The sequence below is a fragment of the Gracilinanus agilis genome, chromosome 6, assembly GCF_016433145.1.
Source record: "Gracilinanus agilis isolate LMUSP501 chromosome 6, AgileGrace, whole genome shotgun sequence".
NCBI lineage: Eukaryota > Metazoa > Chordata > Mammalia > Didelphimorphia > Didelphidae > Gracilinanus > Gracilinanus agilis.
Window position 1 is genome coordinate 74,891,114 of NC_058135.1, and position 22,399 is coordinate 74,913,512.

Genomic DNA, 22,399 nt, shown 5'->3' on the forward strand with positions numbered 1-22,399 from the left:
TAGATGATCCCAATAACCCTGGGAAGTAGAGACTGTTATTATCACCATTTACAGTGGAGGAAACTAAGCCAAACTAAGGTTAAATGAAGGTTAAGTGACTTGCCCAGGGCCACCCAGCTGACAAATGTTATTTTAATTCATTTTCCTGATTCCAGTCTCAGGGATCTCTCTAGCCATCATGCTCCTCTATACCTCAACTTACTCACACAGAGATACTCCTCTCATAATGATATTACAAACACTTACCTATATATATATATATAAAAATCATTAAGTACTACAGAAATGTGAGTTATTATTTGATAGTATATTGTAATAGATCCCAGAGGTCCCAGCATGGAACAAGACTATCCTTTCTGACAGAGAGGTAATAGGTTTAAGATACAGAGTGAGAAATGAATTTGGGGGCCATACATAACATGAAAATTTGTTTCACTTGACTACATCTATTTGTTATGAGGGTTTTGTTTCCCTTTCTTTTGTTTCTTCCCTTTCTCAATGGGGGCAGAGAGGCTGAACATGAAGGAATTGGGAGAGAGAAAATAAATGCTTGTTAATTGAAAAAAAAAAGTTACAGGTGCAAAACAATGCTAAATTTAAAGACAAAGGCCCTGGCTTTGAATTTCAGCTCTACTTACTATGTGACCTTGAGGAAATCACTTAAAATCTGTGTCTCTGTTTCCTCCTATGTAAAGTGGGGAGGGGAGTGAATATGAAGTGGAGATAAAACAAATCTTTATTTCTCTCCAAGCTCATAGTTGTTCTCACGAAGAGACTTTATCTAGGAAACTTCCTACAAGATAAATGACTTGTCACTCCTATAGCCTGTGCCCTCTCTTCCTTCTTCATGCTTTCAAAAGCATCATCTTTTCATTCATTCATCCTGAAAAGCATTACACTCTTCTTCTTCCCACTGTGTATCTAATGACCTATCTCCCTTCCTTCCTAGGCTCAACCCCTGGGTAACCCCTGCATAGTCCTGGATACCGCCTTCCCCACAAATCCTCCCTTGACATATCACCAGATAAAAGGGATTCCTTCTTTTATTCAATCATAAAGGAGACCATTGTTTTCAAACTAAAGAAACTTCATCTTAACTAAAGTTATTTTTCAAAGAACTAAATTTTCCTTAAGAAAAAAAAAAGAAGAAATAATTTAGAGATCGGAAGGTGTGTCTGGAAACACCTACCCGCCACCTTTATTACTCTTAACACACTTATTCTAGTCACACTTGTGTGTATGCTCTAATTTCCATTAGATTGCAAGCTTTCTGAGTCCAAGATCTGCATGACATAACCTTATCCACTGAATACCATACCACTTAATAAATTTTTATTGAAGGGCACTTCTTAGGACAACTTTTTAAAAAATACTCAATGGCACTGTGGATAAAAACATCCAAGTCAAGGACCTGCCTTGAAGAACTTTGCAATCTAACTGGGGAAAATACTTACAACTGAAAAGGAATGAAGCATTCAACAATCTTTGTTGAAGGACAGTGCTGAAGGACAAGTTAAAAAAAAAATATATATATATATATATATTCAGTAATACTGAGATACACAAATCCAGAAAGGGCCAGCCCTAATAAACATGCAATCTAGTTGCAATCTAGTTAAGGAAAAGTAACAAAATTTAAAAGCAATTATGTACACAACAGTCTTGAATTTAAATTATAAATCAACAGGATCTAAAATGCACTAGAAAAGTAAAAAGAAAGCCTTGATGGAAGAATTTGAGCTTAATTCTTTTGGATTTGTAGGATTTAGTTAGGGGGATGAGAGAAGGAACAGTATTTTATATGTTGGAAATAGCATGATGAGTGACCAAAAAACTGAGATTAGAGATGTGAATAGCATATAGCCATTAGGAAACCACTAGAGTGGAATACCAGAGGGAATATTTCATTATTAAGGGGTGAATGGGGAATAAAGTTGTGAGGGATGGGAGAGGTAAAATATAGCCAGATTATAAAGGAATTTAAAAGCCAGTCTGCAAAATTTACAATTGATTTAGGCGGAAATCAAGCCCTTTAAAGAGTGGCATAAAGAAAATTATATTTTAAGATATTCTGCTAGTACTAAGTATGATGGAAGTGGCAGAAAAAGACAGTAAGGAAATTATTTGAAAATTATTACCTAATACAGAGATGACATCTTTAAGGACCAACAATAGGGTGTTGGCAGTGGAAATGGAAAGGGGGAAATGAATTAAAAATGATAAGATTTAGTAGCAGACTAGATATTAGGAATTAAGTCATTTGTGTGTGTGGAAAACCATAAGAACATTGATATTGCTGATAAGAAATGCAAAAATGGAGGACAAATTCTGGAAGGAATGGGGAAAGAGTGATGATTCTCCATAGCCAACTGGAAAGATGGAAGAGGAGCATGTGTGAGACTTTAGGGTTGACTCTGTTGTAGTTTTCAGAATTATCTCCCAGGAAGCACCACGGAATTAATAGGAATGGAAGTGAATATGGAAATAGAAGACACTGCTAAGGACCAAGCTTTGAAGAGCTGAAAGAAGAGCCACAAAAAGAGGCAGAGAAGAAGTGGTTTGTATGTTCCCCTTCTACTTAGTAGGGAACAACAAAATGACCTTTCAAGGCAGGGGTCAGCAACCTTTTTGGCCATCAGAGCCATAAACACCACATTTTTTAAAATGTAATTTCGTGAGAGCCTTACAGTGCTCACAGTGCCGCTCCTGTAACAGCACCTGAAAAAAATTTGACTTTATGGCTCCTGCAGAAAGAGCTATACGTTGCTGACCCCTGTTTCAAGAAAACAAAAAGAATAATCAAGTGCTTATAGTAAGCACCAAAGGCTCCAGAACTTATTCAAGGTCTCAAGGAGGGAAAGATCCCTCAATCTAACACATTTTATTGGTGGGACAGATAGGGTAATGGTGAGAGTGGTCCATTCACAGCATTTATTTGCTCCTACTCTCATAGAAGCTCGTGAACAATTCCATTCATGCTTGATGGCTTCATTTTTTTTTTTTTTACACATAGCCTGGGGTAAAGATTTTATTTTAACTTTTAGTGAACTAATTCTGAAAGGTTAAATTGCATATAAGCAATCAAGGGCGTGCCTGTTTTTCCTTATTTTCTTTTTAATGGTCAAATGAAAATATGTACTTACAAGACAGGTATGTATGAGGCCGATTAATTCATTTTACAAAAGGACTAGGCTCCCTCAGTAAAATTAGCAATTGGATTTTAAAAAATATTAATAGAGGAATGAAAATTAAAAGAATACTAAGATACTACCTCATGCCCATCAGGTTAGCAAAAAAAAAAAAAAGGAAAATGGAAGGGCTGTGGGAAAACAAGCGGTTTAATACACTGTTGACAGAGCCATCAATTAGTCAAAACAGTTCTGGAAAGCAATTTGGAACTATACCCCAAAAGGTATTAAACTTGATCCAGAAATACCACTTCCAGGTCTATGTCTCAAAGAGATCAAATAAAGAAGAAAAGGATCCTTTTACATAAAAAAAATATTTATAGTTGTTCTTTTTTTGTTGAGGAAAAGAAGCTGAGAGGATGCCCATCAGTTAGGGTATGAATGATTAAGCTGTAGAGTATATGAATGTGATAGGATACTACTTTGTTATAGGAAATGATGTAATTATCCTAAAAATCCAAAGTCTACGACCTTTTAAAAGCAATTTTAGGAAAAGATATGGCCAATAACCTGAAACAGGAAAGCAAATATCCTGGAGAAAATAATGTTAAGTTAAATACTGCTCTATTGATGACAGCAATAGAGGATGTTTCCAGAAATCACACACTACATTATGAGACTCCATGTGAATCTTTGGATACGGGCCCTTCATCCACTTTTGTTCTTCCCAGGAACTGTTTTGTTTTGTTTTTTTTTTTATCTTGATTGTAAAACTATTGTACCAAAAAAGAGGAATTCCCCTAATGGCTCCTTGTCAATGTACCTATCAATCACTTTTTTCTTTTTTCCTTCTTTTAATTACTTAAACTGTAGTTACTCTCTCCATGAAACATAGAATATTTTTTGTGCCATTATGCTCTCAGTAAGTTAATCCTAAATTGTACAAGCACCATATGTGGAATGATTCATTGGGGAACCTTGCATGTTAGTCTCCTGAAATCAAAAGTGGGGAGACTCAACATGTTGGCCTCTCAAAGAATCAGAAGGGTGATTGTGTGAAATTAACATAAAAATAGAACCCATTAGCTGGCACATGTGCATTAAGAAAGAACGCCAAGTCATGTGAGTGGGAGACCTCTTGATGTACTGAAGCCCCGACTTCACCAATGGGCTGGCAGAAGCCCTTGACTGGTGGCAGAACACATTACCCAGCCTGCCCACTCAGAAAGCTGAGAAGATATAACATCAGTGCGGGATAAGGGCCCAGGCAAGTGGGAACTTGCAGTCTTTTTTTGCTCAGATCCCTTCCCAAACACAAGTTCTCTCTTTCTGGACTTAATTTATCTGGCCAGACCATGTGCCAAGGCCAAATGGGTATCCAGGATCTGAAGAAGCAGCATGACCAGGAGACTATGGTAATTATTAAATCCTGGTAATATGTTTCCTTCTCTCTTTCTTTTACAAACAATTATAAATTTAATATAAAGTCTTCAAGATTAATTTTTAATTGTAACAGATGAAAGTGATGCTTTCAGAAAAACCTAGGAAGAACTGTATGAACTGATGCAAAGTAAAGTAAGCAGAACTAAGAGAACAATTCCTATAACAATAATATTGTAAAACTAATCAGCTTTGAAAAATTTAGGAAATCTGATCAATACACTAACCAACCACTCATATATGAACCATGCACATGAACCAAAGACTCATATATGAAGCTGTAACATGGAAAATGGCCTGTATCTTGCAAGAATTCCACCCTGCCATTTTCCATGTTACAGAAGCATGCTATTCACCTGCATATAAGAAATTCAGAGTGCAAACTGACGCATATTTTATTACTGTTCTTTGTTTTTCTCCTCTTTAGAATTGGCTAATATGGGAATTTGTTTTGCATGACTACAAATTGGTAATGACTATTATTTTTCTTACCCTTTCAATGGGTAAGGAAGGGGAAGAAGAAAGGGAAAGAATTCAAATTTAAAAAAAATTTAAAAAAAAGACTAATTGGATTTATCCCAATAAAAAGTGGTTTCATTTCTGACCAAGATGGCTGCCTGAACAGCCCCCACATAATTTTATCATCAAAAACTTGAAAATTACACCAGATCCAATAATGATCAAGGGATCTAAAGAGAAACTACAGTGAATTAATGCCTCTACCCTTGAATTGCACAAAAATTCTGCCAGAAACTCTATTACTGATGTAATAAAAAGAGGATCACAAGAAAAGCCAGATTCAGAAGAGGCAAATAAGTCTCTTCTGAAGGAGAACAAGAAACCAGAGACCTCCAGAGACAAATGCAGCTTTCAACCTTCACTGTCCAGAGGCAGGAAGAATATAAGGCCCTTCAAGAATGGCCAAGGATGGCCAGAAAGATCAAAGGTAGTCAGAAATCCACAGGCAGGATCCAGAGTATGGCAGCAGCCAGTTCTCATATCTGGACAACCCAAGTAGCTAAGGGTTCTTGGTATCATAGCACTTTATTCTGAAACTCTATAGAGGTCTAACTATCCAGGGCGTCCCAACCTCAGAAACTAGAGAGGGAGAGGAGTCTAATACCTGAGGCAGAGGTCAGGTACCCATACTCAAGGCAAGACCTACCTGAGACAATCACGCTGGTCTTGACACAAAGCCCCAATTCAGAAACTTAAGCTTGAGAAATGAGTAAAGCAAGCAAAGTAACTAGTATTTTTAAAATTATATACATATATGTGCATATACATTAAATGTATGTCACACATATATAAGATCTAGAGATGTCTAAAAATACAAGTTACAAGGTGAAAGTAACTACATAATGGCTGAAAGCTGAGATTAAAAGAAAAAATATTTTCTACAAGCAATAAATGAATACCTACTAAATAAAAATGAAACAAGAGATTAAAAAAAGGAAAGGAAAATAAATAGATCAGACGATAAACTGATACAAGTAATGAACTCCTTTAAAAAAAAAAGATAAGACTAAATAGAAATTAATTTTAAAAGACAGAAAGAAATTTTAGAACCAAGCAAATATTTTTGAAAAAAATATTGAAGGAAATGAGATAGTTGATATTGAAAACAACTGATCTAGAAGAACACTGAAGAAAAAAAGCCTAAACAATATTTCCAGAAATAATAGTCCAAAAAATGGTCAGATTTTTTAGAACCAAGGCACCAAGATAGAAGGAATCCAGTGATCACCTTCTCTAAGAAACCCCTAAAAGTACTAGTAGTGCTCTACATGCAATATTGAAGCAAAATAATTTTCCTAATAATGAAAGAAGAATTAAAAAGGGGCAAGGGGGAAGCAAATACAGTGGTGCCTTGATAAATGAGCACCTTAAGTCATGAGTGATTTGAGATAGGAACAGTCATGATGGGGATTTTTTGCTTTAAGTCACAAGTGGATATTTGAATCATGAACTTCTTCTGTCTGTTGGAGGAGTCTGAGGTGGATGAGGTAATCAGTACAAGTGAGATTAAGGAAATGTTGAGGATTTGGGAAAAAATTAAAGAGTTTATTGAAAAGATACACCCAGAAAAAGTTACAACAGGGCATGCATTGAAGCTGTGTGACAACACTTATTATCAAAACGTTCTGAAAGGGAGGAAGAAACAAACTTCCACGGAAAGGTTTTTATTGAAATGTCATCTAAGTGAAATGGAGGAAAGTGTGGCAAAAGTCAAAATTCAATGAAGAAAATGATAATTAAGTAAAAAAAATAGCAAGTAAGTTTAGCAATAAAGTTACATATCAAAAGTAATGTACATGGTCAATTTTACCATCTCTAGAAAGTAAGTTATGTTAAGTGATAGCCCACAAAAAGAAAACCTTCTTTTCCACCTGACCTTGAAGGTAAATAACATTTCATAAGCAAGTTTATTACTTCTTTACATTCTTTCTTATCTATAAATATATTTGTTTGTTATTTATAAAGTACAAGTTCATATTTAAAAGCATATAAAACAAAAAATTCATGTGGCTTTTGGGGGCCAGAACAAATTAATTGCATTTTCATTAATTTAAATGGGGAAATTTGATTTGACACATTAGTAAATTGAGTTATGAGCTTGGCCATGGAATGAATTAAACTCATATGTGTCAAAGTACCACTGTAACTAGAATCAAAGCTGCCCATCAGTTGGGAACAGTTGAATAAAGTGGAACATATCAATATAATATGATCTAACTCAATATTAAGAAATGACAAAAGAGATGATTTCAAAGAATTCTGGGTAGTATGAATTGATGCAAAGTGAAACAAACAGAAATTTAATAAATGTTTGTTAATTGATTGATTGCAGTGGGCAGAACTAGCAGAAGAGTTTATAAAACAGCACTCTAAAGAAAACAACCTGAAAAGACACATAATGATTCGCATAATGACCAATCATGACTCCAGATGACTGACCTATGATGAAGCATGTTACCATCTGAAAGAAAGGTTCAAGGTACAAAAGGAGTTACACATTTTTAAATTTTAAAACCATGTGGCTTCATTATGCTTATTAGTTAAAATGTTGTATATATGTGTGTGTATATAACTATATATACTACGTACATATTTGCTTGGTTTTTAATTGGATGTAAGGATTATCAGTAAAAGAAAAGGTTAGCAATAGAGAAGTCAAGAAAGGGGGGAGATGGAGAAGAGTCAAAGAAATTTAATTTTTAATACAGAAAAGAGATAAAAAAGTTCAAATAGAAGCAAAGATAAGCAGGATGGTTTTTAAAGTAACATGTAATTCATTAGATTTTTTTAAAAAAAGAAGAAGAGGGACTGTTAGATGATTCAGTGGACTGATAGCCAGGTCTAGAAATTGGAGGTCCTAGATTCATATGTGGCCTCAGACACTTCCCAGCTGTGTGACTCCAGGCAAGTCACTTGCTCCTCTTCTGCTATAGAACTAATACCCAGTACTGATTCTAAGATGGAAAGTAAAGGTTTTCAAGGGGAGAAAAAATTTTTAAATGGGTTCACAGTTCCATATACACAAATACATTTTTCAAATTTTCTTCTAGATAAACGGAAATAAATGTTCATTATTTTGGTCTATAAGTTTGGAGCAACTAAGATAAGATGACTTTTTTTTTAAATGAGGCTCAACATTAGAATTACAGATCTATTCAAGAATTCATGTTAAATTGAAGATAGTAATGGAAGGATGTTTTATATGATTGTACATGGAAAAATCTATATCACACTGCTTGTGTCTCAGGAAAGGAGAAGAGGAAGAAAAAAAAAGAGAATTTGGAACTCAAAATTTAAATGAAGATGTATTTTTTTTAATTGAGGTGAGTGGTAACTTCAGTTTCTTAAGTTCAGTGAATGATTTCTTTATTTGGTGGAGGGCAGGGTCAGAGAAGGGGTTTGGATCTCTCATTTCACTGGCTTATGCAATCTCCCAGTAAACAAACCCCGTCCACCTATACAACAATCTGTTCTGCACTTTAGTTTCTGGGAAGTGTGGGAGGCCAATAAGAGAAACAGAGTCTCAAATAGGTATTTTTATCTGGACCCCATCAAAAGATCAATGCAGTCTGGCAAAGCCATGTGTTGACCCTTGTTATCTAAGATAAAAATCTTGACTCCTCTTTTGACTCCTTTTCTGATCCTCACATTTTCTTATTGAGAAACATTATAGTCTCATTGGAAAACTTTTAAGTACTTAGCAAACCAGCAGTCAAGAGGTTAACATTTTCTCCCTTGGTCAAGAAATGCAGCTGTTTGGGCTCAAAGCTGCTTTTAGACAGTCAAGGCCAAAACCTCAAACCAGCAGGGGCTTTCTGCCCTTGAAAAGTATCCTGGAATTAGCTTTCTGATAATAAGGTGGCTGAAACTTGGCCTTGTTCTATTCCTGACTTATCTTCATCTTGAGCCACTGAGGCTCTTTTGAATTCTGACATGATATAATTTGTATTTTCTGTGCAACTGTGAAGTTTCTTTGTGCCTTTGTGTGAAATGGGGTTTAAATTCTATATATATATATTAAACTTGTGAGTCAAAGGCACTTAGGAGAAGCAGCCATGAGCTGACAGACAAGATCATCTATCTCCCACTTTTTTCTTTATCACCTAAGCCGTCCTGTATCAGATTCCAGGAGCTACATGATAACTTTCAATGGGAAGCACTGAGGGCACTTCAAGATTCAATTACTTACCCAGGTCTAACATAAAGTTATATGTCTTAGTGCCTGAATTCTGGTCTGATTTGAAGGTCAGCTCTTACTATGCCAGGTTGCAAATGTCTTTTAACACGACATGTTTCTTTAATATAAGTTCAATTAAATTAAAGTTAATTTAATTAAAATAACTTCAATTTAATATAGTAAGATACACATATACCTCTATGTGTTAACAATAATCAGACTATTACATATCAAAGCAAACTAAAAAGCTCATAACTAAAATGGGTAAGTGTATTATGCATCTATATTGCTGATATTCAAAAAAATCGAATTGACACTTAAACTTTGTGCAATTACAACAAAATACTATTCTAAGTCATTTTAGTGGAAATCAATCACATGCTCATATAAAAACAACATACTAACCATTTTAAAGAAGACCATTAGACATTGGAAAACCACAGTGTGAATGTGGAATTTTCCTACTACACACTGATTGGCTCTGATCCAAATATCGCCACGCCTAAGTCTCAAAAAGGTACTGGCCCAAGTATACAACCTAGTTTATGATTCAATTCAGAAATCCATAAATCCTAGTCTTTTCTTCTTTGTTGGCTCAGATATCCTGAATGCTAAACAGTGTGCATCACTCTTATCTAAGTTAATAGCAACTTGACTTATTACAACCTATTACAAAAGATTACTAAGCCTGAAAGGGAAAAGAATCACCCAAGAATGGACTGCTGTATGTAAAAGGTGCACAATGAGTAAATCCATGGCAACTTTAAACTGAAAGCCATCAATCATCGTGACCTACTTCAGGCCCATTCAGACATCTGAAGCTGAGCTAGAAGGGTGATTGCACAAAGAGCTATCAAAATGATCATAAACTGTGGTTATTTCTTAAATTGGCTAGTACCCAAGTACAGTGATATACACATTGTATAATGTGTATATCACTGCCATATACTAGGGAACTACTCCTATGACATCCTTTGGGAAAGTAGGCTTCATAAAAGGACGATCCTAATCCTCTACCCATTTAATTCTTCCTCCAAAATCTCAGCATCATAGCCCATCAGAGCCTGAGGGCTCTCAGGAGGGCCCCTGTTCAACCAGTCCCTTTTACAGAAGAGAAACCTGAAGCCTAGAGAAGATTGTTAGAGATCAAATCTTTTATAAAGACAAAGCAAAGATTAGTGCTCAGGTCTTCTAACTCTCAGGCCACTAGTCTTTCAGGGAGAATAGAATAAAAATAAAATATAAAAAAATAAAAAATAAATGCTCACACACCTCAACATGGAAGAAGTAGTAGGAGTATGTTTAATCAATTGATTAAGCGAACAATTTCTTTCTAACCAATTAGAAAGCAGTGATAAGCTTTTGGAAATCACCTATTAGTTGTTTGTCTAAATTTTGTTCTTTGTTCTGTTACAATTAAAATTAAGGTAAACTGAATCACAAACTTCTGAGCATGATCAATTTAATAGTAAAACATGAATTTACCAAAAAGTGACCTAAGCAGTTCTTTTCTCATAGTTTTGGGGAATTCAGAACGAAGAACAATACACCATAGGTGAGGACAAGTAATGAATGGTGAAATCAACAGGATTGGTGAAAGGACTGAGGCAGAGATGACAATGTGATTGGCTGGAAATTGGGAATAAGAGGAGCTAGCTACTACCTGCTTCTTCCCAACCCTCACTAAGAAGTGCTCACTGTCTGAGTCCCCCTGGGAGATTTCAGACATCTCCAGATAACAAACCAGACCACCTGGAAGGAACACTGAGTGGTGTATAAATACTGGACCAGATTCCCTGGTGTTCACCTGCATCTCTCAAGGAGGACAGATTTCTTGGAGGCCCAACTAGAACAGTGATTAGCAGAAGTAGATTTCTGAATGAAGTTCAGAGGCAAAGAACCATGATTTAGGACAAAATCAGTTGACTTAACAGGATCAATTAAATTAAAAGATGATACAGAATCAAGATGATCATTTCATTAGCAATTTCAAAGTGTGTGTGGACATTTGATTCATGAACATTTTAAGCTATTAAAATAGATATTCAATTGGTTTCATGTTCCTTAGTGATCTCTCTCTGCCTTTTTCTGTCTCACACACAAAATTAGACAAATAATAAAAATTAACTTATTAAAGAAAACAAGTCAACCCAAGGAAAACTATGGATAATCTATCACTATCAGAAGTATAAGGGAGGAGGGCAGTGGACAGAGTCAAGCCTAGAGATGGTAGGTTCTATGTTCAAATCTGGCCTGGGACAGTTCCTGGCTATGAGACCCCAGGCACCCCCACTGCCTAGCCCTGACCACTCTTCCATCTTGGAATCAATATATGGTATTGATTCTAAAAGAGAAAGGTGAGGATTATAAAAACAACCACAGAAGTATATTAAATATTGTTCTCTGGTACTTTATTCAATCAGAACTCCCTGTTAATCAGCACTTTTTCTTCCAGATGGTTCAATAAATGATTTCATGATGATGATTCGCTGAGTACCCTTATCAGTTTTCAGTTGAGGTAGCCAAGCTACTAAGTGGCTTTTTTAGGCACCTCTAGCATTATGAAGCAGAAGGTGCAGCTAGGTGGTAACCAAAGTTCAAATCCAGTCTCAGACACCTACTATCTATGTTACCCTGAGCAAGTCATTTGTTTGCCTCAGTTTCATCAGTAAATTGAACTGAAGAAAGAAATAACAAACCAGTACCTTTGCCTAGAAAACTTCAGATGGAGTCACGAAGGGTCAGACAAGACTAAAAATTTTGGAACGACAATAAACTGGTATTTTAAACAACCAATGAATTATCTCATGTAATAAATTTTGTTGTAATATTTTATGGGCTCAAAAAATCAAGAGTTAAAAGAAACTCAGAGATCTAAGTCCATCTCAACCATTTCTTTCAACGAGTGAGGAAACTGAAGGCCCCTGGAGGTTAAATGATGTGTCTTAAGTTCTATGTGTGTGTACATACACATATATATGTTTGTGCCAGCCTTTCCTATAGTATGTAACCTTACTTGACACCATTTGAAGTCGGGTCTAGTGACTTAAAAATCCAATGTTTTTGACTAAGTAATACTGTTTCACAAAGGACATGGAAAAGATCGGCATGTCTTTACCTGCCAATGAGGTAACAAGATAGCCTTAAGTCTCAATAATATAATTTTAATTTTAGTTACTTATACCAAAACCATATCAAACCCTCCCAAATCTACTGGATGGGTCAGGAAGATGACTTCAAATAACAATTTAATTAAAAAAAAGTTTTAGACTAAAGCCTCAAGTTTCCTACTGCAAAATGAGGGGCCTTGGTCAGGTGATTTCTAAGAGTTCCAAACTCTAAATCTATGATCATGATTTTACTGATATAGGAAACTCTCAAGGAAAAGATTCCTAGTGATTGCTCTGCAATCTCTAGTCTTATAAAGCATCCTGGGGCACTGAAAATATCAGGGGAACTAGAAACCATATTTACATAAATCTAAGAGTAAATCTTTTTTCAAGTTGCCTCATTAGTTCAATAATAATTCATTTAATTTTAGCCAATTTTTTCTCAAGTCAACTTTGTGAGTTCATTTAACCCAAGTTTTTTACCTAAAACCATATCTTTGTTGAAAACTAAGATTCTATAACTGCCAAGAGAAAAATATACTTTCACATCCCCATTTTCATTTACACTAACTAGTGTCCTAAAAAATGCTCACCTTCCCAATATGGAATTATGTTTTGCATGATAATACATGCATAACCCAGATCAACTTGCTTACCATCTGCCTCAGGGAGGAGGGAGTAAAGGAGGGGCGGAATCCATTTGGATCTTATAGTTTTGGAAAACATGTTGAAAATTATTACTCTCCATAATTGAGAAAATAAAATATTTTTTAAAAAAGAAAGTCTAAGAAAAATAAATGCTAGCCTTCCCTGAGGATATGTAACATTGGTTGCGCCAAGGGAATTGCATATTTATGGGCCAAATATGAAAAAACATTTCCTCCAAATGCCCTACCAGGACAGCGTGCTTCAATAGTCAACACGTGATAGTGTCAATCAATGGATACAGATATGAAGAAACATTCAAGTTGGCCCTCACCCCTTCCCCAAATCTTTCATTCTCCCAAAGACTAGCTTCTCCACACTGGCTGGGGCAGTGGCTCCCCACTGTAGAGCAAACCTTCTGCTTTCCTGCCCTGAGTTCTAGCTAAGGATCTTACATTCCATAACCATTCTCCTCACTTTCAGAGACATGCCAAGTAGGCTTTAATTACGTTTTAGTGTAAGACATACATAATCAGGACATTTCATATTCAATTTTCTAAATATGTTTTGCAAAGATCAGAGCCCTTTTGATAGTTTGCCTTAAAATGACCATTCCTTTCCCTTCAGACTTTGAACTGAATGTTGTTCAACTGTTTCAGTCACGTGTGTCTCTTTGTGAGCCCATTTGGGGTTTTCTTGGCAAAGAGATGAGGGCCATTTGTCATTTCCTTCTCCAAATTCTTTTACAAGAAACAAATTGAGGCAAACAGAGTTAAGCGACTTTCCCAGTTCCCACAGCTAATGAGGATCAGAGGTAGAATCAGAATTCAGGTTTTCCTGACTCCAGGCCCAACACTGCACCACTAAGTTGCCTCAGGAAGAAACCCTGGAGAGCATCTAATCCAAATATCTCATCCATCATTTAACAAATGAGGAAACAACTTATCAAGGCTTTCCTAAGGTCACAGAGAGAGCAAGTGGCAGAGGTGGAATCTGAACCCAAGTCTTTCAACTCTAAACTGAATCCCATTGCTTTTCTTTTTTTTTTTTTCTTTAATTTTTTTAAACCCTTACCGTCCATCTTGGAGTCAATACTGTGTATTGGCTTCAAGGCAGAAGAGTGGTAAGGGCTAGCCAATAGGGGTTAAATGACTTGCCCAGGGTCACACAGTTGGAAAGTGTCTGAGATCACATTTGAACCCAGGACCTCCCATCTCTAGGCCTGGCTCTCAATCCACTGAGCTACCCAGCGGCTCCTCTCAACCTCCACTACTTTTTGCTTACTGGTCATCAGTCAATGTCAAAATCAAGAAAGGTTTCCCCAAAAAGCTATATTCTGAAGAATGGTAAAGATGATTATTTTCCATCTCTCCTGGGTCAGGAAAACAAGTATTTATTAAATGCCTACTATGTTCCAGGTACTGTGCTAACTGCTTTACAGACATCTAATTTGGCAAGACTGGAGAATTATAGAAATACCATATTGTGGAGAAAACAAATAAAAATAAAAAGAGGTTAAAAACCAAATGCATTATAAACGGCAAGTTGTATTTTTTTTCTGTAATACTAATTGGCATTGTGATAATTGAGAGAAGTTAAGTTTCCTCTCAACTAGGGCTACTATTTTAAGCCTATAAATACTAGGTTACAGGGCAGCTAGGCAGTACAATGGATAGAGCACCAGGGCTGGAATCAGGAAGATTCATCTTCCCAAGTTCGAATCTAGCCTCAGAAACTTGGTAGCTGAGTGACCCTGGTCAAATCACTTAAACTGTTTGCCTTTGTTTCCTCATCTGTAAAATGAGCTGGAAAAGGAAATGTGGGAAGTCTGTGTGGGAAAGAAAAACAAAAGTCATCTGGTACACTCACACTGGCTATGGAGGGAAACAGAAAAACTATCAAGAGCAGACTATTTCTTGTATATCCAATTTCTAGTACAGAAAACTAGAGCTATTTAATTGGGGGCAAACAGTTGTTAAAAAAAAGTCAGGGTTATCTCATTCACATACTGCTCAATTTAATAAGTATTGTTTAAAATAATGACTCCAAGTCATAAAAGTTTAAATTGTGTTATGAAAATTCAAAGTTCAGATTGGGTATACTATAGGGGAAAATTTTGCAATTTTTCAAATAAAAATCTGTGGGCCTTCCTTTATGAGGCTGTTTCTGTTATCTGGAAATTCTTCTCACACTTGGGTTTCACATCCAAAAGAAATTGCTTTTTTATTAAGTAAAAGGTAAAAGAGAACATTCTGAAAAACCAAGCCAGGAAAGTACTTTGTAACAGTAAAAGTTCCAACTAAACTAGGAATAAGGGTTGAGTATTTAAGGATTTTTTTGTTTGTTTCCCCTAACTTTTCTCATAACTGATTGCACTTAATAGGATTCATTTCTCTTCTCAAGACTGCAATACATCTCAAATCTGGCCTCACTATTTCCTAGCTGTGTGACCCTGGGCACTTAACCCCCAATGCCTAGCCTTTACCACTCCAGAGCACTGATGCTAATGAAGGTAAAAGTTAAAAAGAAAAAAAGGGGAAGGGAGTTTACATTACAACTTAAATCTTCATAAATTTAGAGCTAGAAAGAGTCAAAGAGATTTCTTAAGTCTACCCCTTTGTTTTACAGATGTGGAAACTGAGGCCTGGGGTCCAAAAAGATATTCAGTGGCAAGACTATAATCTGAAGTCCAGTCTCTGATTTCAAATCTCTCAAGCATTTTTCCACTCTAGTAACACAAACCCCTACAGAAATCACAGAGAATAGCAAGTGGAGCTAAGAAGGAACTTCATCTGAGAGCTCCCTACACTACAGAAATCATTTTTTTAAAGTGGACCATTTATTTTTTATTACATAAACAACCATAAAATACGGAAAGGTATAGAACAAATAGTCTTAAAAAAACGGATTTTCGAGAAGAAAATAAGACATCACAGTAACAAACTTTCCTCTCCTTTTGGAAGTAAGTGTAGAGAATTTCTAACTCACTGACATTGAAAAAAACATTTGAAACAGGACAAAAAACAGATTCCTAATATTGATATTGCAATTGTGGTCTAATCTAGACCCTAAGGTTTACAAAACAATTTTCTCACAACCACTCTGGGAAAAGAATAAGTGTTTGTTCTGCAGATTAGGTCTTTAATTTCTTAATTTCGTTGGTGTATAGAACTCCCAGTGAGGAAATGATTTCTGCTCCTGTAGGAGAAAATTCAGTCTTAGAAAGTACAAATATGATACTTTATGAACAGACAAACTGAGGCTCAGACTTTATAAGTGACTTATCCCCATAGTTACACAGAAGATATCTGGGATTTGAACCCAGATCTTCTGACTCTGGTACTCAGATCACTAGATAACAAGGCAAGAAGAGAGGCTTAACCTACTTGTGTGTGTCATAGATTCTTCTGATAGACTGAGGAAACCTACGGACCTTCTCTCAGAATAATGTTTTAAGTGCATAAAAAATGACAAAGTCAGTCGTACTGAGCTGAAAATAGCACCAATAGAAAATTCAAGAATTTATTTAAAACTGTTTAAGAAAAGATGAACCACTCTAATTACCTTCCACAAGAAGTCTATTTCTTGGGGGCAGCAGGGTAGCTCTGTGGATTGAAAGCCGGGCCTAGAAACAGGAGGTCCTGGGTTCAAATCTAACCTCAGACATTTCCTAGTGACCCTGAGCAAGTCACTTAACCCTCACTGCCTAACCCTTACCACTCTTCTGCCTTGGAACCAATACACAGTATTGAGTCTAAGATGGAAGGTATGAGTTTAAAAAAAAAAAAAAGGTATTTCTTGCCTTACAAATAATCTTAGAGCCAATTATCAAGTATTTTCTGGTTGTCCTCTGGTGGGCCCATACTTTCATAGTAGTCCTTCCCAAGTGTGATGTCCTGAACAGAGAACCAGATTTCAAGTTAGTAAGACCTAAATTTGAATGCTGCCTCACTTTACTAACTGAGTGATCCTGGGCAAATCACTCTAGTTCAGACTCAATTTTCCTCTCCTGAAAAGTAGAGTTGTTGGAGGATTTAATTTGCTGCTATGTCAAAAATGTTTTAGAAATAGTAAAGCACTACAAAAATACTCTTATTTTTGTCTACCAGATCACAGCAATAACTCTCACCTCATGCTTATGGATAACAACTAAAGTTCTTCCTACTTGATGCTGTCACACTAAAAACACCAAAATGGCTAAGTAAAAGTCAACACTTCCACAGCCCTGAGATGGAAAAGACCTAGACTGACCTTTAACTAAATTAACAATAAACTATGGAGGTCCATACTGCCCCAGTAGAGAATTTACATCTGAAGGGAAATGTAACGCCACAAGGGCGCAGGCTTTTACCTTCTCCTGCCAGAGACATCCATTCCAAGATGTTCTCTCCCTCCTCCCTCCACCTGTAAGCCCAACTCACCCACAAATTTTCTCCTAGGGAGTAGCTCCCTTCGGTTCCCCCGAGTTGTAAAGACAGTATTGCCTACACCCAGGCGCGGCTGAAGAATCACGGCCACCCAGGACGGGTCACCAAACGGCACACCTGCTGAGCTTTTCCTTCAAAAGGAATGCTTCTTAAAACCACCTTCCTCCCAGCTTTCCCGCTTGGGAATGAGTCGGGCCTTTGGGGCTCGAAGAAGAAACGCAACCAACTCGGGCTTACTAGCTGTGGGTTCTTCCCAATAAGGACAGGTGCTCCCCTAAAATGATGAGGCTCTCCACTTCCCCAAGGTTCAGAGACAGAAAGCGGTGGCAGCATCCCAAGGAGAGAGAGCGCGGTACGCCTCCAGCCTCCTAGGAAACTCGCCTCATCCACTCCCGGTGCACTTCCTCTTAACACAGGTGTGGTCCAGCCCATCCCCGCCCGCCCCGCCCCAGACCCTCTCTCTGCTCTCCTCTTCCCCACCCTCCTCACAGATCTGCCCCAGCAGCATAGGGCACATTGGACCGCATCTCCCCATTTCCCTGGATACCACCTGTCCTGGCCCACCCCCCATCCAATCTTTGCAACCTTTCCCGTCTAAGGGTAACCCCGCACCAGCTCCTCATCACCCCAGAGAGCTGGGCCCTCTCCTCCCGCCCCTCATTCTTAGGGACCCCTGGGGAGGCCGCGCGCGTGGATTTTTAATAGCTATGGCAACCATTTCTACGAATTCTTATTATTGTGAAAAGAATATTATTAATAATGATGATAACGCCCAAGATTTTGCTTTCGGTTGGGGAGTTTGTGCTAGTTTTATTTTCTTGGGAAGTTTTTCTCTCCCCTAGCCTGCCCAAAGACCCCGCCCAGCCCTCTACTTCTAGGCTCTCCAGTAGGGGGACATGGGAACTTCATACGTCCCATCAATACTTTCTATTCCCAGGTTGGGGGTGGAGTCCCCTCCAAGCCTGGGGCCCGAGTTCCGTTCCAGCGCCCAGCCTGTGGGGAGGGGGAACAAGCTCGAAAAGCTTCTTAGTCTCCCCCTCCTACCGCGGTTTGCACCCAGGAACTTGACAGCCTCCGGGCATCCCTTTAAGTGACTCACGGATCCATAAGGGACTGAAGGTGGTGACAGCAGCCGCTAAGTGAGCTAGTTTATCCCACCACTTCTCCCCCAGACTCCCCTGACCCTTGTTGCTCCATCCCCCTCCTCCATCCTCGGGCGGAGGAAGAGGCCAAGCGCCCCACCCCAGATTTGTTGGGGGTGTGCGGGTGGGGGGTTCCTCGCTCCCCTCTCTCACCTCGTTTCACGGCTGCTGCTCCTTTGGAGTCACCCCTGCCTTTGTAATCTTAGCCTGAGACAGAAGGGACCCGTTTTCCTGCTCGAATTTCAGGTGTCGCCGCCTGCCTCCAGTGGCTTAGGAGAGGACTGGATGGGTCTTTAATGTTGCGGAGGGTCGTTGGCCCGCAGGTGCCTGGCTCTGCCTTTTGCTCCGCCACTGCCAGGTGCCTTCCCTGGCGTGGGTGCGCGGGAGCCACCTGGACCCCAGTGCCCGGTGGCCGGGAGCTGCTGCCGAGGCTCTGGCCGGCCCCTGCCCCCCACCCACCCACCCCCGAACGGGGCTGCGGCTGCGGCTCCGGCTTCGCTCTGGCGCAGCTGGGGGCTCGGCGGCGGGGCGCTGCGGGCGCGCTCAGCTCCGCATCCCACGGGCCGGGGCTGGCGCTTCACGCGGCGGCCGCAGCCTCCCCGCCCGCCAGGCACATGGACTCTGCTCCGCTCGGGTCCTCGCCCGAAGCCTCCGCCGAACGCAGCACCGACGGACGGATGGACCGGCAGGCGGGCGGGCGGACCGACGTAAGGTGAGCTCCGGGGAGGAGGAGGAACTAGGGGAGGAGGAGGTGCGCGGGTACAAGTGGGCTGGCCCCTCGCGCCCCCTCGGAGCTTCTCTCGGAGTCAATCCCCGGGCGCGTTCCCAGCGACGAACCTTGGGACAGTCGCTTAGCCCCGCCCCCACCCCCCTACACCTCAAGGCGTGTCCAGTGCCCTCCCGATCCCCTCTCGCCTTAGTCCCCACGCCTTCCTTTTTTTCCCCACCTACCTACTCTCTCCTTCCCTTCAAAAGAGCCTCACCTTGAGTGGTGACCCCTACTCCCCGGGTCCATCTATCTGCCCATTCCTCTCCCGGCTTCCCCCAGACCCCTTTGCAAAGTTGCCTGAAGGGACGAGAGGGAAGAAAAGGAGCCCCCTGGGGGCGGGGAGGGGCGAGTAAACCTCTGAACTTGACCTGTACTCTGACCCTGACCCCGCTTGGGAGCACTGGGAAAAGGAGAAGCCGGCTAAGGAAATAGCCCCAGACCCCGGCTGGGGGTACCTCTCGCCGCAGTTTTGGCTTCATCTGCTTGGTTACCACCCTCAATTAATGGAGGCTCCCCAGCGGCTTTCGCAGAAAGTTGCATTTTCAAGCTTCAGACCTTTTTTGTGTGTGTTTGCCCAGTGGTTTGCGGTGGCAGCGGCAGCGGCAGCAGCACAGACTCCTGGCCGGACCAGAGACGGACGCGTGGCGCTTCTCCGACCCCAGCAGGCGCTCCCCCCTCCTCCACTCCCCAACCCCCCACCCCCAGCAAGCCCTGAAGAACAGGGCGCTTCACTGTTAAGAGGCATTAATGGGTGTTCTGCAGAGTTGAACGTTTGGAAGGGGGTAAAGTTATTCAATGCAGCCTTTTCCTACGGGTAGCAAAGAGAACTCGGAAGGAATTGGAGATGTTCTTCAGAGTAGATGGATCCAATAATTCTGTTTTGCAGCCAGTGGTTTTAAAAAAAAAAAACCAACATTGCTGAATTACAATTGTTGCCCCTTAGTGTTTTAAACAGAGGAGACCATTGGATGTCAGAGTATATACCCGTAGAAGGTATTTTAAAATGAATTTGGGAAGAGACCATGGCAGTTTCCTTCTGACTTTAGAAATCACTACCTATGTGATGACTTTGGACAAGTCTGCCTCAATTTCCTCATATGTACAATCAAATAGCACCTGCCTCTCAGGCTGGTTGTAGGAATAATGAGTTCATATTTATTTGTTTTGTTTTGTTTTGTTTTTTACAAAATTTAATATTTGCTAAGAGCTAACTACCGAATAGGTACAAGCTAAGTCTCAGAACAAATAAAGACAATTCCTCTCTTCAAAGAGGTTACAAGGTATTAGCAGCAGTCCATAAGTATTCAGCCAGGTGGGAAATGAAAAGATAGGTGGTTTTGAGGCCTTTCCTTAAATAAAAGTTTTAGAATCTATGCCCCCAAATCTTAATATTCTAAACATGTTAGTGTTATTATAGTTGTAGTTTTAGAGACATGTTTAAAAAGTCACTAAGTTCTAAACTTCCAAATTCTGTTCTGAGAGAATTACATTTCTAGGTGTTTTTTTTTTAATTTCATTAGAAGAAATTAAAATAGTTTGTAACCAACATTAATGATATTCTAAATCACTGAAGTATTTTAAAAAGCATTAGAGGCTCTCTTTTAACCTTTCAATGACGTTTGAAATCATTGCCCTATGTAAAAACTACCAGGAATCACTCACCTAGAATTTCCACTACTCCAACTTTCTGGCATAGACTTCTCAACTCCCAAACTACCTACATTTGCATGGGCCTTATTTCTAGGTCTTCCTGCTGTGGAATTCCTTCATGTGGCCATAATTGGTCATTTGGGCCAAATTGGTAAGGAAAAAGAAGAATGAAAAACAAATAATTGATAAAAGCTGTAACTTAATTATACATTCCCCAGTTTCTATATAAAGCATTAATTTATAGCTTATCAAGCAAAATGCAATGGAGATAAATAATGTATAAATCTATCCAGGTGACTCTAGTGAGGTTATGGAAGGCTCTAGAATATTCACTTATAAACCTTTTGAAACCTCTATCTATGTTTCATAATTGTAAATAATTTCAAATATAGACTCTGTTCCTTATATAGGACCTTGTTCTCTTATGTAGAATACACAAAATAATTTAACCTGAGACTGATTTGTAGTTTGGTGTTTTTTTTTTTAAACAAACTCACCTTGAACAGATTTAATAATAATAAAAAAAGATAAGTTGTACAGTGAATATACAGTTAGACCTGGAATCAGGAAGACCTAACTTCAGATTTGACCTCACATATTTTTATTAAATGTGTGACCCTAACCAAGTCAATTTTTAAAATTTACTTTTGCTTTTATTTTTTAATTGTTTATTTTAACACCATATTTATTTGTTTGTTAAATTAAAGTTCCCAGTTATCTCCCTCCCTTTATACCCTACCCACACAAGTAAAAGCATCATTTGACAAATATATTCATGTATATGTATACATAAGACTATGCTTGATTATTTCTGTTTATCAGTTCTTTATCTGAAGATGGTCATACAAGTTATTCTTCAAACAATATTTCTATTGCTTACAATGTTCTCTTGGTTCTGTTCATTTTTTTAAATGATGGTTATGCCTTCTCCCATTCCTGGCAACTCTCTTCACATCAACCTGTAGTTGGAGTGACTCTTTCTCCAGTGACCAACTCAATACCACTTCTTTATGAAACTTTTACCCTCTTCCTTCAAGTAAAAATGATCTCCTTTCATCATTTTTTGTATGAGTACTTTATAACTTACTTATTTAAATATTTTCTACTTTCCTTTTTTAATTAATTTATTTTTTTCAATTAGATGTAGAAACAATATTTGACAATTGCTTTCTGATTTTTTAGGATTCCAGTTTTCCTTTTCCCCTCCCTGAAGCAGTTAATACATTATACTAGTGCTTTCACAAAATATAAATTTCCATATTGCTCATGCTATAACAGAAGACACTTACCATACATATAACATAAAACTCCTAAAGGAAATGAAGTGGAAGGTGATGTACTTTGATGTGCAACTAGACTCCAACAGTTCCTTCTTTGTTTGTGAATAGCATT

At 38.7% G+C, this 22,399-nt stretch overlaps 1 protein-coding gene across 1 annotated transcript in view; it reads right to left on the minus strand.

The window, feature by feature from the left end:
* Window positions 1-18,818, minus strand: part of UGT8 (UDP glycosyltransferase 8) — a 102,591-nt gene extending 83,773 nt beyond the window's left edge. The window contains exon 1 of the mRNA XM_044682424.1: window positions 18,742-18,818. The gene's annotated coding sequence lies outside the window, so the exon portion shown is untranslated. The remainder of the gene's footprint in view (window positions 1-18,741) is intronic.
* Between the last annotated feature and the right edge of the window lie 3,581 nt (window positions 18,819-22,399).